Genomic DNA, 14,799 nt, shown 5'->3' on the forward strand with positions numbered 1-14,799 from the left:
AAAAGCGGATGATGCTGTTATGTAAAAACATGCCAAAGTGAGCCGTAGTTTGCAGGATTTCTGCGGAGTGCCGAGTGCGCCTCGCTCCGTCTTATTGACCTCTGCTTTAGTTCTAAGTTTACCGAGTGGCGATTTTTACGCGTAGAGCGTGGAGCGGCGCAGATCGGAGCAGGAGAGAGGAGAAGAAGAAAAAAGGCTTCAGCCGATCAACTCAACATGAGTCGCCCTCCGCACGGTTTTCCTCCTTCACTTGCGGGAAGCGTACACCTGACGCATCACTCTCTCTTGCCGTGGAACTGATCTTCCTCTCCAACATACCGACTCCCGCTGGGTTATTTTCCACTTTGCGAAACGGTAAGACGCGAAAGCGTTTCAACTCTTATCGCATTCGAGGCAAAACTGAAAGTGTCAGGCAGGACAGGATCGAGAGAGAGGAGGCAGCTCGGGTTGGAATAATCTGTCAGCTATTGACAGATAGCAGATCCTTCTTGTTGCCGGGGATCTGTAAAACCCTCGGAGGTAACTTTCGGAGACATCTGTTGTCAGTGGTGTCACTTGTGCAGGTGGCAAAGCTGCCTCTTTTTTTAATCGGCCAAACACTGGGTAGCAAGGCTCGATCGGCTGAGACTCCCAGCTCGTGATCGCAGAAAATGTCACGCAAGCAGCTTCTGTTAGAGTCAAGTTTGAGGCTCGGCTCTGTGTTGGAGTTTGTATTTGTGGGTTTGTAAGAGCAGGGGGACGTGGAGATCCTCTTGGAACATGTAAGGGGTTGGTTTTTTTTTTTTTTTTTCTAAAGACACGGCTAAAGCATGCCGATTAGTCGAATCTGAGGGGTTTATTAATCTTTTATACACTTTCAAGCTAATGATGCCACCAAAGTAGTAGTGGTAGTAGTGGCGTTTTGGACGGTTTAAACGTTGATTTACTCAGAAAGATAAACAAACTGATGTTAGAGTTTTACGTGGTTTAATCCATCTGCTCCAAACAGTTGAAAGTTCTCTGCAGGTTACTTATTTAACAGCTGTAGTTTCTATAGAAGATTATTAATGCTTTGTTCGCCTACTTGTGTGCCTTTTCACTGCGGTTTTGGCACTTTTACTCAGGTAAAACATCTGAATACGTCTTGCATTACCGCTGGTTTGACAGAATAAGCAATCTGAAGGTTTAACTTGGACTGTTTTGCACTTTTCCCTGACATTTCATAGACTAAACAATCAGTAAGTCAAGGAAATGAAATGCCATAATCTGGGAAGAATCATCTCCTGCTGTTAAAGGCCACTGGAAAGTGCAGGCTTTTCATATGACATGAGCTTTATAACACAAGTTGCCTGGTGAGTTCCTGGGCATAATAGTGTTTGTAAAGGCCCTTGTGAGCAGAAGAGCCTGACAATAGAACGCCAGCTTTGGAGGTCGTGGTAGATTTGTGTCTGGTCGGTTCTCCAGCATTACCTTGACAGGCTTGCCATAGCAGCATGTTGAATAGCGTTGCGCTGCCCACACGTGAGCCATAAAGCTGGATATCAATCCAGGACTTAATCCCATTATTGCTGAAGAACTGCCCTGATGTGGCCACGGAGGAAAGACGCACTGACCTCCCAGATGTCCCAGAGGAGACGAATACCTCCAGCCTGCAGTCGGGACACATGTGGTCAGAAGAAGAAGGAGGAGGAGGAGGAGGAGGAGAGGGCAGAAATGAAAAGAATAGCTGTTAGCAGACTAACTGAAACAGTGGCTGTGTTGTCGCCCTGTTATCATCTTTAAAAATATATTTCACTTGTTGAAAAGATCATCTGAAAGTGAAACAATTTCCGCCTACAGCTGCGTAGGAAAAGCACACTGACAAGTCCCAATTTTCCAAAACATCACTGTGTGGTTGTCATCACACTGTAATTCCCCACAGAGTGATGTTAAATATTGTCTAATAGAAACACCACTTTGGGCTGTTTTTTGGGGTTTTTTTGTAACAGTTTAGTTTTTTAATTTGCTTTTTAATCTAATATCTGTTGTTACATTTTCAAGATTTGTTTTCTAGCAGAGAAACTTGTATTTCTAAAGAATTTTTTAGGGAGAACATTAGAGAAATCCATTTCCTATATGTACTTACTTATTCACTAAGTGAAGAACACAAGTCGTTTCTTCATGATCACAGTGCTGTCCAAACCAGCTGAGTTTAAAGAGCACTTTATGTTAAAAATAATCATGCTTATCTAAGTTGCCTTCATGCGCTGAGCTCAGTAAGTGAGCTTTTTTGTTTCTAATACCAAACTTACTTCTTATAAAGCCCTAAAATTAACTTTACATAAAGCAAGAACCAGATATGTTTTCATATAATACATCTAAAGGAACCAGCTGACACACAGAGCTACCTGGGAGCTTTATCCTTAAACCCTGACCCAGCAAAGTTACGAAACCTCAGAGCAGGTGCCCACTGTCCTCTTCAGGTAACCCAGCCTCAGCTGAGATGTGGGTGTATGATGGGATTCCAAAGAAATGCACGTGGAACAGAAAGTAACATCATTATTTTATTTTGTACAAAGCCACAGGTTAGTTGGCCTTATTGGGAAGAAAATAGGGCAAATAGTGAAGTTTAACCCCCAACCACAGCGTTGCACATAGCCAGGCTGACCTGTAATTATGTCTTTATTGACATTATAATGAGGTCAATTGCTGCGATCGTAGATTTCAGCTGTTACTTGACTAAATGCCATCATAACCACAAAAGAAGTGCTTGTTACAGGTTAACATACAATTTACAGAACTTTGCACCTTTTTTTTTTAAATGTTTTCCAATGCTAATGAGTTTCCTTCTTATCCCTGTTCACTGGTATGAATATTTCTCTGTACTGAATGAGCAGCGAACCTCGGGATTAGCAAAGCTGCTCTGTAGCCCTTAGTTGTCTATAAGCCATTAGCCAGCCCATACTGCTCTGCGCTCTCTTTCCCCGACTCACGCTGGCTCAGTTCCAAGACACAGCTGTGAAAATTACAGGCCTGCTTCATGGAAACATAGAAGAAGAGGAGGCAGGGCTGGTGTGGACGGGAGGAGAAGTGGAGCAGAGATCCACAGACTGCTGTCAGCTGTCCACTGGTCCACAGCTGCAGTGGAGATTTTAGAGATGGGGTCTCACTCACTTCTACTTCTGACACACACTGGGATTGTTTACATGTGTGTGTGTGTGTGTGTGTGGGTTTTGATGGAGGCATTACAGTAAATCCTGTTTGGCCGCGACTAAACAGAACAGAAGTCCTCCCTGTGACTGACAAACGTCAGGCTCCTTCAGCGAAAAGCACATGGCACCAAGCGTCCTTCAGTTTGGCAGATGCTAAAAGCATGACTGAGACCCTGGCAGGTGGGCAGGCGGGCACCCCCACCCCCTCCTCACTCACTCCTCAGCTCCTCAGGCCTCCTCTATCAGAGAGTCATTGTTCATGATGATGATGACAATCTCTCACTGTCTCCATTCACCGTGCTATCTCAATCCATCACTCTCTTGTCTCTTGCCTCCTCCCTCCATCGCTGTCTCACACACATTCTCTTAAATATCCCCCCCCCCCTCTTGTTTTCCCCTGCTCTCTCACAAAGTCTGTGTCAAACGCCTGTATCTCTGAAGAGCTGTCAGGCAAAGAAAAACAGGAAGCTGAATGTGAAAGGAAAAAAAGCCTCTCTGACTTCTACTGAGTTTGACTTTTCTTCTGCTCAGTGAGATGTAAGAGGTGAGATTCTCTCCTCTCCTCTCCTCTCCTCTCCTCTCCTCTCCTCTCCTCTCCTCTCCTCTCCTCTCCTCTCCTCTCCTCTCCTCTCCTCTCCTCTCCTCTCCTCTCCTCTCCTCTCCTCTCTGTTGCTTCACTTCGATCTTCATCAGTATCTCTCCATCTACTTCTCTTTTTTCCCCCTCTCTCCTCCCCTTTTGCTAGTCAGGCAGCCTGGCATCTTGCCCCGTCTCTTTGAAGCAGAACAGTAGAAGCAGATAATTACACTTCCTGTCCTGTATCTGCTCTGTGTTGCTCAACTGTCATCTTTACATCGGTAGGCTACACGTTGAAGACGATAAACAGCTTACAACCAGTTTTGAGCTCGAAGCGCTGCTCTGTGTGCATGACACATTCTCTTTTGAAGCTGCGTTTTGCCTCTGCACGTGTGCAATTAAGATGATTTTTGTCTATCATGTTTATCAGTTTCTTGGCTGTTTTTAAAAAGCTTCATTGACTGCTCTGTGTATCCCCCCCGCCTGCGTCAGACTGAATTGTGCACCCTGTCTTCCTATTTCTAACAGAAATGGTCAGATTAAGTTAAAATTGAGTTTAAGATTAGACTTTAAAATCTTTCCTAACACATGCAAACTCAATCACATGATAACCAGCTATTTGTCACATTGCTGCTATCAGCCAAGACTGACACAAACACTTCTCTCGCACACACGCTCCCTTTAGAAAGCCCCTGGTAAACAAACAGTCTGCAGCCAAACAATGACAGGTTGTTAAAGTGGTTAGAGAGATATGCCCTGCTGAAAAAGTCCATTTTGTTTTAATGACAGGAGACTGGTGTACACGGCACTTCCTCTTCTGTTCTTAAACTGACTCTTCCCATTCATTAGCACTGCTGGTACTTTTTTATTTTAATCTCTAGGGTGTCACCCAGCTGTTTTATGTGGAGCTTTGTGCGGTTGTATGTGATTTTCATTACATCATTGTTGCATTCAGGCTTTGCTGGTGTGTGTAACAGTCACATTATCTGCTGTGGGTATCACTGTCAGGCTCAGAGCTGCTGTGCAGCCAAAACACTGTAGGGAAAATGACAAACTGACCATTAGTCTCAAATCAGCCACTTGTAGCTAGCCTGAGAGTGAGGACACCTCGGCTAAGAGTCATAAGAGCTGCAGCGAATAATACCACAAGCAGGTTTTGAGCAACAGTAGAAACTGTATTTGCATCAGCTCCACTGGTACACGATGTTTCAGTCAGTTTGAGCAGGCAAAGCGAGTTGTGGACACAAAACCAGCATTGCGTAGTCAGGCAGCTGGGCAAAGGGCACATGACCGATCTGAATCAAATGCCCCCCCACGGACTGTGTTGAACCCATGTGGTGACATAATAGGTTGAGTGCATAGTTCAACTCAAAAGGCCTAAATCGTACATTTCTGTATCCTGTTTTTTTGCTGCAAGTTTATTCTTAAAGATCTGACCTGAAGGTATTATTTGTGCCTGTGTCACTGTTGTTAGGCAGTGCATTCACATCTAAGTGTGGCTTCCTAACTGCGCTGGCCTTGCCTTGCCAGTCCGCCACAGCAAAGCTTGAAATGTGAAAATCTTCCACAGCCCACCCAAACCTTTAGTCACAACCAACTCAAGTGATTTTATTTTTAAATTCCCAAAGTATTTGATCATATAGAATTTATAACTTAAAACTTTTAATTATGATTAAATATTCAGTTAAGAGTTTTCTAACTGAATGTTTTAGTGTGTTGTGTGTGTTTATGAGAAATGACCTCTCAGCCCACCTGCAGTACCTTCGCTGCATGATGTCTCATCAGGGCTTCACTCCCTGAACATATTGATGCCTGTCACAAATATTTAGTCTCCTGGTGTAGTGATGTTTTAGTTTGGGGATTTAAAAAAAAAAAAAAATCACATTTGGGTTGCTTCACACTGGTTATATAAAAATATGGCTGTAGGACTGAAGGTGTTGGCTCACAGTTAGTGGGACATGATTGAAAATCTCATAACAATTATTCCAGTCATTAACTAGCTCTTTAGAGCAGCCATAATTAATATTTTTGTTGTAACAACAACAAGTGGCTCAAATGACTGTGTGCAGCCTAACTGCACTGGGACATTATTCTTAGTTTCTAGTATTTATCTGCTAGAAAATGACTCCTCTGAGGACTTGTTGGAGACCAGAAAAGAACAAATAAATGATTTTTTTGTTTGTTTCAGGCCAGTTTTTTTTTAGAACTGACTAAAAACTCATCTCCAGTGAATGAGTGCTCTGTAAGTACTTTGTGTCTGCTGAGGGTATAAATAAACATTTGGCATGAAAAAAAAAAAAACCCCAGTTTGAATTCCAAACTCTTCTTTAAAGAGTTGCTTCAGTTCATTGAGGTTTGTTGGCATTGGTATATCTTTGTTGTCATTTGGCATTATATAAGTACAATTGAACTGATTCATACGCAGCTCTATTAAGATCCTGTCAAAGCATTTCAGTTGGGCTGAAGTTTGGACTTTCATTGGGCCATTGCAACATCTTGATTATTTAAAGGAGCCGGTCTACAAGAGAATGGCTGTTGGCCTCACATTTGACTCTGTAAATACTTTGGTATACGGAACCATTCAAGGTCAATTCAAAGACTGCGAGATAACCAAGTCCTGCGACTGCAAAACGAGCCTAAACCATCACCACTCCACCACCACCATAGTTTTATGAGGTGTTCGTGCTGATATGCTGCGTTAGGTTTTCATCAAACGTGCTGTGCAATCTTCCGCTTACTGGCAAATGCCTTTAATGTTTTCTACTTGTGAATAATCTTTTGTTTCACTTCAAATTGTTTGTAAATGGTTTTACATCCATTCCCAGATTAACTTTAGATCATCAATCGATCAACGTCTTAACGAGGAGACATTAGCCTTTCCAATCTTAGTGAAGCTGACTGACTTTCTGTTGCTGAAAGCACCAGACCTGCAAACTGCCAGAACATCTGCTTTCATAGAGTTGTTCACTTGCTGATGATCAGTTAAATAAGTGCATTTGATTAAGAGTCTGGATGCTACTTATCCAATAATTCCTACAAAAGCAGGAAGGGTGTACTTAGTTTCCACACACTGCTTCTTCTTCATTTTGCTAAATAAGTAATGACACGGTGTAGTATGTCATGTTGTGGTTCATCTGAGGTTGAGTTTACATCATTTCAGATCCTGCTAAGGACCAAATGATTTTTTTTTTAATTATCTCCTAATATATAAAAGCCTTGTAGTGGAAAAGGACGTACTTCCTCTTTCACATTACAAACGTCTCTTCTGGTAAAATGTTTTGGTGGGTTTGTTTTGTTTTGCTTCTCCTGAAATGATTGAGATGTTTGCTGTATGTCTATAGATCAGCACTGAGCGGGTAAGTGAGTGCATCCTGCATGTAGGAAGCATTTAGCCCTCTAAGTTGTTGCCCTGCACCTCTCCGCAGTGTGTTGCAGCGTGTTTATTGCAGCGCAGGTCACCTCTCAGCAGTCCATTCTCCCTCAGCTCCCCCCGGTGCTCACGCCTCATTAGCTCAACACACTCAGGTCCTTTGCAGCTGTTAATTACACACTGTAAAGCTGATATCAGCGAGGACAGCATTTATCCCAGTTAAGCTTGATTCTGACTTGTCAGTAACTTGACAACATGGTGGCTTTCCAATCAGGCTGTTGTGGAAAAACAAAATTGAACCGTCCGTTAAGCTTTTCTTTAACTTGAACGCCCACTGAGTGAGTCCAGCAGCCGTCAGTGATAGTCCGTAATTTGTGTGTATCGCAACGGGCCGATCTTATCTGTGTTAAGAGGTAATAAATGATGAGCAGCAAATGATCAGTCATGTTTAGATTGAATGTCTCATTCAGAGCAGAGGATACAGTAAATTAGCCTAATTAAGAGGGATACATGCTTCTATTTTTTTGATGTTATTCATGAGAAAAACATTACTAACCTACTACATTAGGCATTAACATGATGAATTTATAGCTCATTGCATATTCGTCATTACATAATATATCGTATTATTTAGTGTTTTTCCTGGGGCTCTATGTAAATGTTATCAATGTTGATTAAAATGTCTCTTCTTCTCTAACGAGATCTGTTCAGATGACTTATTTTGTCAACACATGGATGGAAGTTGTGATATTTTGTAGCTTTTACTTAAATGAATACAGTTTAACATGAATGCATTTAATGCAATTAATCTTTGTGCTTCTTTACAGATAAACTGTGCTTCATATAAAGTCACAGCCACTTTATTAGGCACATCTTGCTCTTGCTGGGTTTTGCATTTTGAACTGCTTTAATTCTTTGTGGTACAGATTGAACAAGGTGCTGGAAACATTCCTGAGAGATTTGGGTCCATATTGTTGCTGTAGATTTGTCGGCTACATATCCAGGACGCGAATTTCCTGTTTCCCCCACATCTCAAAGGTGCTCTATTAGACGGAGAGCTGCTGGTTTTGAAGGCCGCTTGAATACAGTGAACTCATTGTTATATTCATATATTCACATTTGTGACATGGTGTGTCATCCTGCTGGAAGTGGCAAACAGACGATGGGTACACTGTGGTCATAAAGGGATGGGCATGGCCATCAACGATACTGCTCGCTGTGGTGTTAGTACCAACTGATGGTCAGTTGGTACTGAGGGGCCCAAAGTGTAACAGGAAAATGTCCCCTACATCATTACACCACCAGCATCGGCCTAAGTTTTGAAACAAGGCAGGATGAAGCCATGCTTTTATGTTATTTACTTCTAATTCGACCTTAACATTTTAATGAAAGAGAAATCAAGACTCATGAGACAGGAAACATATTTCCGGTCTTCTGCTGTCTAATTTTGACATTTCCTGTTCTTAGCTGACAGGAGTGGCACCTGGTGTGGTCTTCTGCTGTAGCCCACTTGCTTCAAGGCTGGACACGTGATGCGTTCAGAGATGTTTGTCTGCACACTTTGGTTGTATTATAAATGATTTGAGTTAGAATCAGATTCATCTTCATTTGGTTAAGTTTGTTTACACAAACAAAGTTCTTTGCTCTCTGCATAAGAAAATAAATATTTTAAAAACAGACATTTTTTAATAAGCAGATATAATAAGCATTTTCACCCAGAGAACTGCTACTCACTGAATGTTTTCTCTTTTCCTGAAGTTCTCTCTAAACTCTAGAGATGGTTACGTGAGAAAATCCCAGGAGATGAACAGTTTTGTGAAATACTTAAACCAGACAACCAACAACCATTCCACACTCAGACTGACTTAAATCACTTTTATTCCCCATTCTAAAGCTTGGCTAGAAGTTTGTCATCTTCAGGTCATCTCAAACAAATCTGTATGACTAAACACGGTGAGTTGCTGCCATGTGATTGGCTGATTCGATATTTGCATTAACAAGCAGTTGAACTGAATGTATCCCTATTTTATTATTAAAAGAAAACCAGAACACAATCCAACCTATAGCAGGGCTGCATGTTAGAATATTCCTATGCCTTTTGCACCCAAGAAAGTTTTAGTTACTGTAGTTTTATTTTGTTTTATACGCAATGAGTTGTTAAAGCTATTGTAATAAGCATTCTTCTGTATTTGAACAAAGGCTTGTTAAAAATTCAATGAATAGTACCTATTGGCATTATGTGCCTGTATAGAAGCTGTGGGAACATTAAGATGAAACATTTAGATGGACGTATACTTGTATTTTCAGCTGGTTTTAAAACAATTATTCAAATAGTCGTTTGAAACTTGAAATCCTTTATATAGTAAACTACACAAAGGATTTAGTTTGTAGTTGAATTGGGTGATGATATGGTCTTTATGGCTAGAATATTTTAATATTCCACATCTTTTATTCATGCCCACTTGCTTTTATTATGTTTAACTTACGCTTTTTGTGGATGTGCGGCTTCAAGTTGACCATCTAATGGCTGAAAGTCAGTCAGGTTTCAGTACATTCACTCTTGCTTTGCAGCCAATGAGGCAGAGGGAAAACTTACTTATCAATAACTCTATTTATTTATTTTTGGGACATAAAATAGAGCTGGTTTCATTTGGTACAAATGCATCATAAAACAGACCGACGTTTGGGAAATGGGGAAATTGCACTTGTCTTTGGCGCATATGCACAGAAGATTTAAAGAATTAAAAAGCAAAGAAAAACCACGAGGAAGTGTGGAAAAAACTGTCACGATGACACCGTTTAGTCCCTGTAGGAATATTACAGTAACGTGACCGTGATTTTACACGGGGATGTCCCGGTGCAACGGCGAATGCGAATGCAGGCAGCGCATGAATATTATCTCCAGCTTGCCACTTCGGAAGTAGGTCACCGCTCACCGATTTGTTCACCATGTCTCCAGCTACTGTGGGCTGTTTGGTCCACGGATCGCTCCCCGGGTCCGCAGCTCTACCGAGTAGAAACTGATCATCGGGAAAAGAAACAAACATCACGGACGGGAGATTTTTATTGTTATTATTTTATTTAATTTTTTTCAAATTGAGTGGGTGATTATTTCCAACGGGACACGCGAGGTAATGGTGAATCGCTGCTGTGTTTCAGTCACAGTTGGAGATGACAGGGTCGGTGGTTAGGCTGCTTCTAACAACTCGGCTGTAATACGAGCCTCCTAATGATACTGATATTAACTAGCAGCTCCGAAAAAGCCCGATTGAGTGAGGATGGTTGGGTGTTTTCCACTCGTTTCCCCGCTGAGGATCTCTCCTTTTATTTCCTACTTCTCATATCGCAGCCTGCACTCCTGCTACGGCATGCTGTCAGATTAACACTGTCCACCACCACCACCACCACCGTGGCCAACTACGATCTTCAAGAGGCGAGTCATTTGTATGTATTTTCTTTATTTTGTTGAACAGTGTGATTATAACGTTAATCGTTTTTTCCTACCCAATATATTCGCGAAACAGTAGTGGATGTGGGTGTTTGTGTAACTGCTGGAGCCCGAACCTGCGTGTAGGAGAAGCGAGGTGTTGGTGGTGGTGGAGGATGGTTAGCGTTTGTTTGGTGGTGTAAGACTGTGGAACTGCTGATTTGCTCCAGGAAAGTGGACTTGGTTACATGCACTATCTGAAGCACAGCAGTTTAGGTCCCCGAGAGCTCCAGCCTCGGGGCTGTTTCCCTCATGATGACAGCGCTACATCATGTCTTTCTTCTGAATGAGCCTGTGAGACAGCCAGGCAGAGCCGCCTCCTCCTCCTCCTAATCCTGTATCTATCGGACTTCTGATGTAGATGAAACTACAGTCTCTTAATGTGCCATCGGCAGGGAGAGAGTCAAATCAATGGCAAGTAGGTCTGATGTGTGAACTATGCTCCATTTACTTTAAAATGCGTAAGATTCACACAGTAGAGCTGCACTGGCATTTGATCATCTGCCGACTAATCTCAGGGTCAAAAGGGAGTCTCAAGATATTTAAAAGGATTTAAAAGGAAAAAAATGACTATATTTTTACTCACTTTTGCTTTATGTTTTCTTTTTCTTGATATTTCTTCACTGCATCAACCAAAGTACTTGATGAAGTACTTGAATAATTCAGTTTTAGTACTTTACATTTAAATATTGAGCTTTTTCCTTTCCTACATTTATTTGGTTGGCGATTTGTGTGCAAATTAAGGTTTTTCTACACAGTAATACTAACAGCTTCTATTGTGTGACGTGTTCCTGCAGGACAAACTGCCTAAAAGCAGATAAATGTGTTGAATCCCAGCAGCAGGTAAATGCAGCTTAGATGTTGGAAGATTAGTAGTAAAACACAGCACTAAACAATATGATATTATGAATGCACCCTTTTACTTTTGAAACTTCATACTGCAAGATACTAGTTTTAATAGTGTTACTTATGTAACACTTGGAAAGAAGGACTTTAAAATGAATAAATGTTAACATTGCAGCATTTTCAGCTTTTTTAATACTATAAAAATGAAATAGCGTATACTGTATATTCACACTGACACTGTATTCTATAGGTTTGCACATTGAAAATAGTCACCGCCAAAAAAAGGATTACTTAAAATTAGAGATGGCACGATACCACTTTTTTATGTCCGATACCGATACCGATATCATAAATTTGGATATCTGCCGATACCGATATGAATCCGATATAGTGTTTTTTTAATCAACAAAACTGTTTTTTAAAATATCTTGCTGCATTTTGCAAGTCTGCAAGTTCATACTCAAGTTTAAAACAACAACTACACTAAAGCTATTCTGTTATACCTGTATACAAAAAAAATATTTCATAGTTCAGCAATACTGATCAATCTAATAAACTTAGACCTACACCATCCTCCCTATTCTGGTATTTTAAAGAGTACTTAGCGTAAATATTAAGCAACCTAACTAATAGGGTTCCAACTCCCAGCAACAACAAACATAAATAAATAAAAAATAAGGAACCACCCCTCACGCGCCACCTCATGATGCTTAATCGACGTAATCAACCTTAATTTGATGCAGTGTGAAAAAAAATGCACAGAAATCAATTATTTTTCAAGAAATATTAAATAGATTCAACATCTTTCTTCAACAAAATTGCAGACTGCACAGATGGTACCTTCCCAAAGTAAAAAGTACTATAGCTTACTAGGATATATATTAGACTTAATAGTCACTATATACAGTAATGGACTTCTATTCATTTTACATCAAATTAAAACTTTGGGTGTCAGATAATTATTTATTAAAAGCTCGACATTTTAAATGAGAATAAGAAAGAAAAGTATGTCTTTGTGCCCCCTTTTCCCTGTTCATGCCCTATCGGCCCCCCTGGCTAAACTTTGCTAGATCCGCCCCTGCACAGTTACCAGCGTCAGCTACGTAGAAAAAGATCCTGGTGTAGAAAGTAATATTAAATAAATTCTAACAACAGCTTATCAAGCTTAAACGTTCTGCTGTTGTTCAGCCGCTGGTTTCCTCTTTCTGGTGCAAAGTGGGCCAAAAACAAACAAGAGAGACGGACTCGCGACAGAAAACCCGATCAGCTGATCATTTAAGCAGTTTCACGATTGAAGTAGCAGCCGGAGAGCGAGAGGCAGTCGCTTGTTAAGCTTAACGTGGGAATGCTTTACAAACATTCAGAGATGGACTTACACACTTGCTTTACTTCTCTCGGGGATAACTTTGTCGGAGATGAAATGCCAGGTTGCTAGCGAAGCTCCACATGCTATCCAGACCACCAACAGGTCCGGCATGCCACAGCTGCTCTATCACGTGATGCATACTGCTCCGACTGCTAACGTTCTGAGGTGAGTTACAGCGTGTTGCAAGTTTTGCGAGGTGCTTTCGTGATATTTAATGGATCGGATTACATTTTTTATTTTTCTCCGATATCCGATCCAGTAATTTAGGTCAGTATCGGACCGATACCGATACGTAATATCGGATCGGTCCATCTCTACTTAAAATCATCAAATCCTCCTTTTTTGGGCTAAGGAGTCCTTAAAAAAGCATTATAACTGTATAAGAATATAACAGTGTAATACAATATAGCAGTGTATCACATTAAGGAGGTTTTAAAAGATGAAATATTTTTGTAAATGCAGTATGTCGTGGAAAGAGCCTTTAATTCTCAGCTATGGGATACATTTATTTAAAAAACGACAACAAAGGTAATGAGAAAAGCAAAGAAGGCAAAAATGGATTTCCGCCTTTAGTCACTCGATGGCCTTTGACCTCTTTGGATTCATCTGTTAAATCCTTGACCTTTCAAAGTAAACAGATTTAGTCACAGAGATTTGTACTCGGCATGTCTACTGTTGTCTTAAAGTCAGATAGTGGAGAAAAAGGTTTCCTGTGTAAAATAAAGATAAACAGGGTTTAAACATCCTTCACTGTATATTAAGACTCAGTGTTCTCTGTGAATGGGTTATATGGACACGGGGGATGTTAGAAAAAAAACATAAACTGTTGCTAACAGGGATTTTCAAGACTTATGTTTAATGTTCCCTCAAAGAGTCGTAATACAAATGTTAATATTTTCAAACTGTGTGTGTATGTGTGTGTGGGTGGCTTTATGCAGCCTACTGGCATTGCTGCTGTGCATAAGGCGGTGTGAGCAAAGCTCATCTACACTGGCAACGTGTTTTAGTTAGATTTTCGCAACAGCACGAAAGAAAAGTGACCGTAATACTCTGGCATTAATTCCCTCTGCTGAAAGGCCGCGTTCTTTGTTGTGGTCAGCGTGGCGATGCTTTAGCCAGGGGAAACGATGATGCTCTTCAATGAGCTCCTGTCCTTCCACTGTGCACGCTTGTCTTATTCAAATGAAGTAACTTGATTTGATATCCACAGACAGAAACTCAATGTGAGGCTCCCTCTGTCCTCTTGTTATCTGAAAAATTAAATTTCTCCCTCATGGATTGCATTTCACGGTTCACCGACTCATCCGCCAATAAGGGCCGTAAGACCGAGCTATGAGATGGTTTCAAAAACGTCCGGGCGGAGTTGTCCGCTCCGGATCTAAGTGGGTTTACAGTGGTTCGCCTGGTTAAGCCCGAGTATGTTCCGTGTCGTTATTCATTTTAATGCACTGTGGCTTATAAAAAATTGTACTCAGGTTTTAGCGCAGAAAGTCTTGCACATATTTTATATTAGCAGACGGGGGGAAAATGACTGGAAAAGCAGAATAAAACTATTCACACTATAATTAAAGAACTCCAAAAGGAGCTACACAAGGTTTTGGTTTAATCAACCTTTCATTAAGTGGGACCTGAGAGCAAGCTGACATAGTAAAAAAATGCACTTTGTTGCACACTTGCTGATAAGGTCAACTCGTGTAAATACTAGAGTGCCTTATGGTTTTTTAAAATATTATTTTACACCATTTATTGTGGGCAATACAGCCTTAAAATGATATTAAAATATTTCAAGATGATGTGCAATGATATAGCTCATGACATAGAAAAAATAGCAAGCTACATTTCAGTGATGCTTGCAGTCAGTGTAAGTAAATAGGGGGATTTTCCTTTTTTTCCAGTGAGCTGCTGTCACTGATGGCACACCTTCTAAATCAAAGTGTGAATCTACTGAAACAAGGTGCCAGCAGAAGCAGCATCAGCAGTATAG

At 40.9% G+C, this 14,799-nt stretch overlaps 1 protein-coding gene across 2 annotated transcripts in view; it reads left to right on the top strand.

The window, feature by feature from the left end:
* Positions 1-14,799, top strand: part of bahd1 (bromo adjacent homology domain containing 1) — a 36,335-nt gene continuing 21,536 nt past the window's right edge. Inside the window, exon 1 of one of the 2 annotated variants that reach the window (XM_086274692.1) lies at positions 1-354. The gene's annotated coding sequence lies outside the window, so the exon portion shown is untranslated. Of the gene's footprint in view, positions 355-10,059; positions 10,561-14,799 lie in introns of those variants that run through there. The other variant, XM_086274693.1, reaches the window with a different exon arrangement.

The sequence above is a fragment of the Aulonocara sp. 'chitande type north' Nkhata Bay genome, linkage group LG19 (genome assembly GCF_057382095.1).
Source record: "Aulonocara sp. 'chitande type north' Nkhata Bay isolate Kocher_YH1m ecotype deep benthic linkage group LG19, A_spYH_male_GT1.1, whole genome shotgun sequence".
NCBI classification, from domain to species: domain Eukaryota; kingdom Metazoa; phylum Chordata; class Actinopteri; order Cichliformes; family Cichlidae; genus Aulonocara; species Aulonocara sp. 'chitande type north' Nkhata Bay.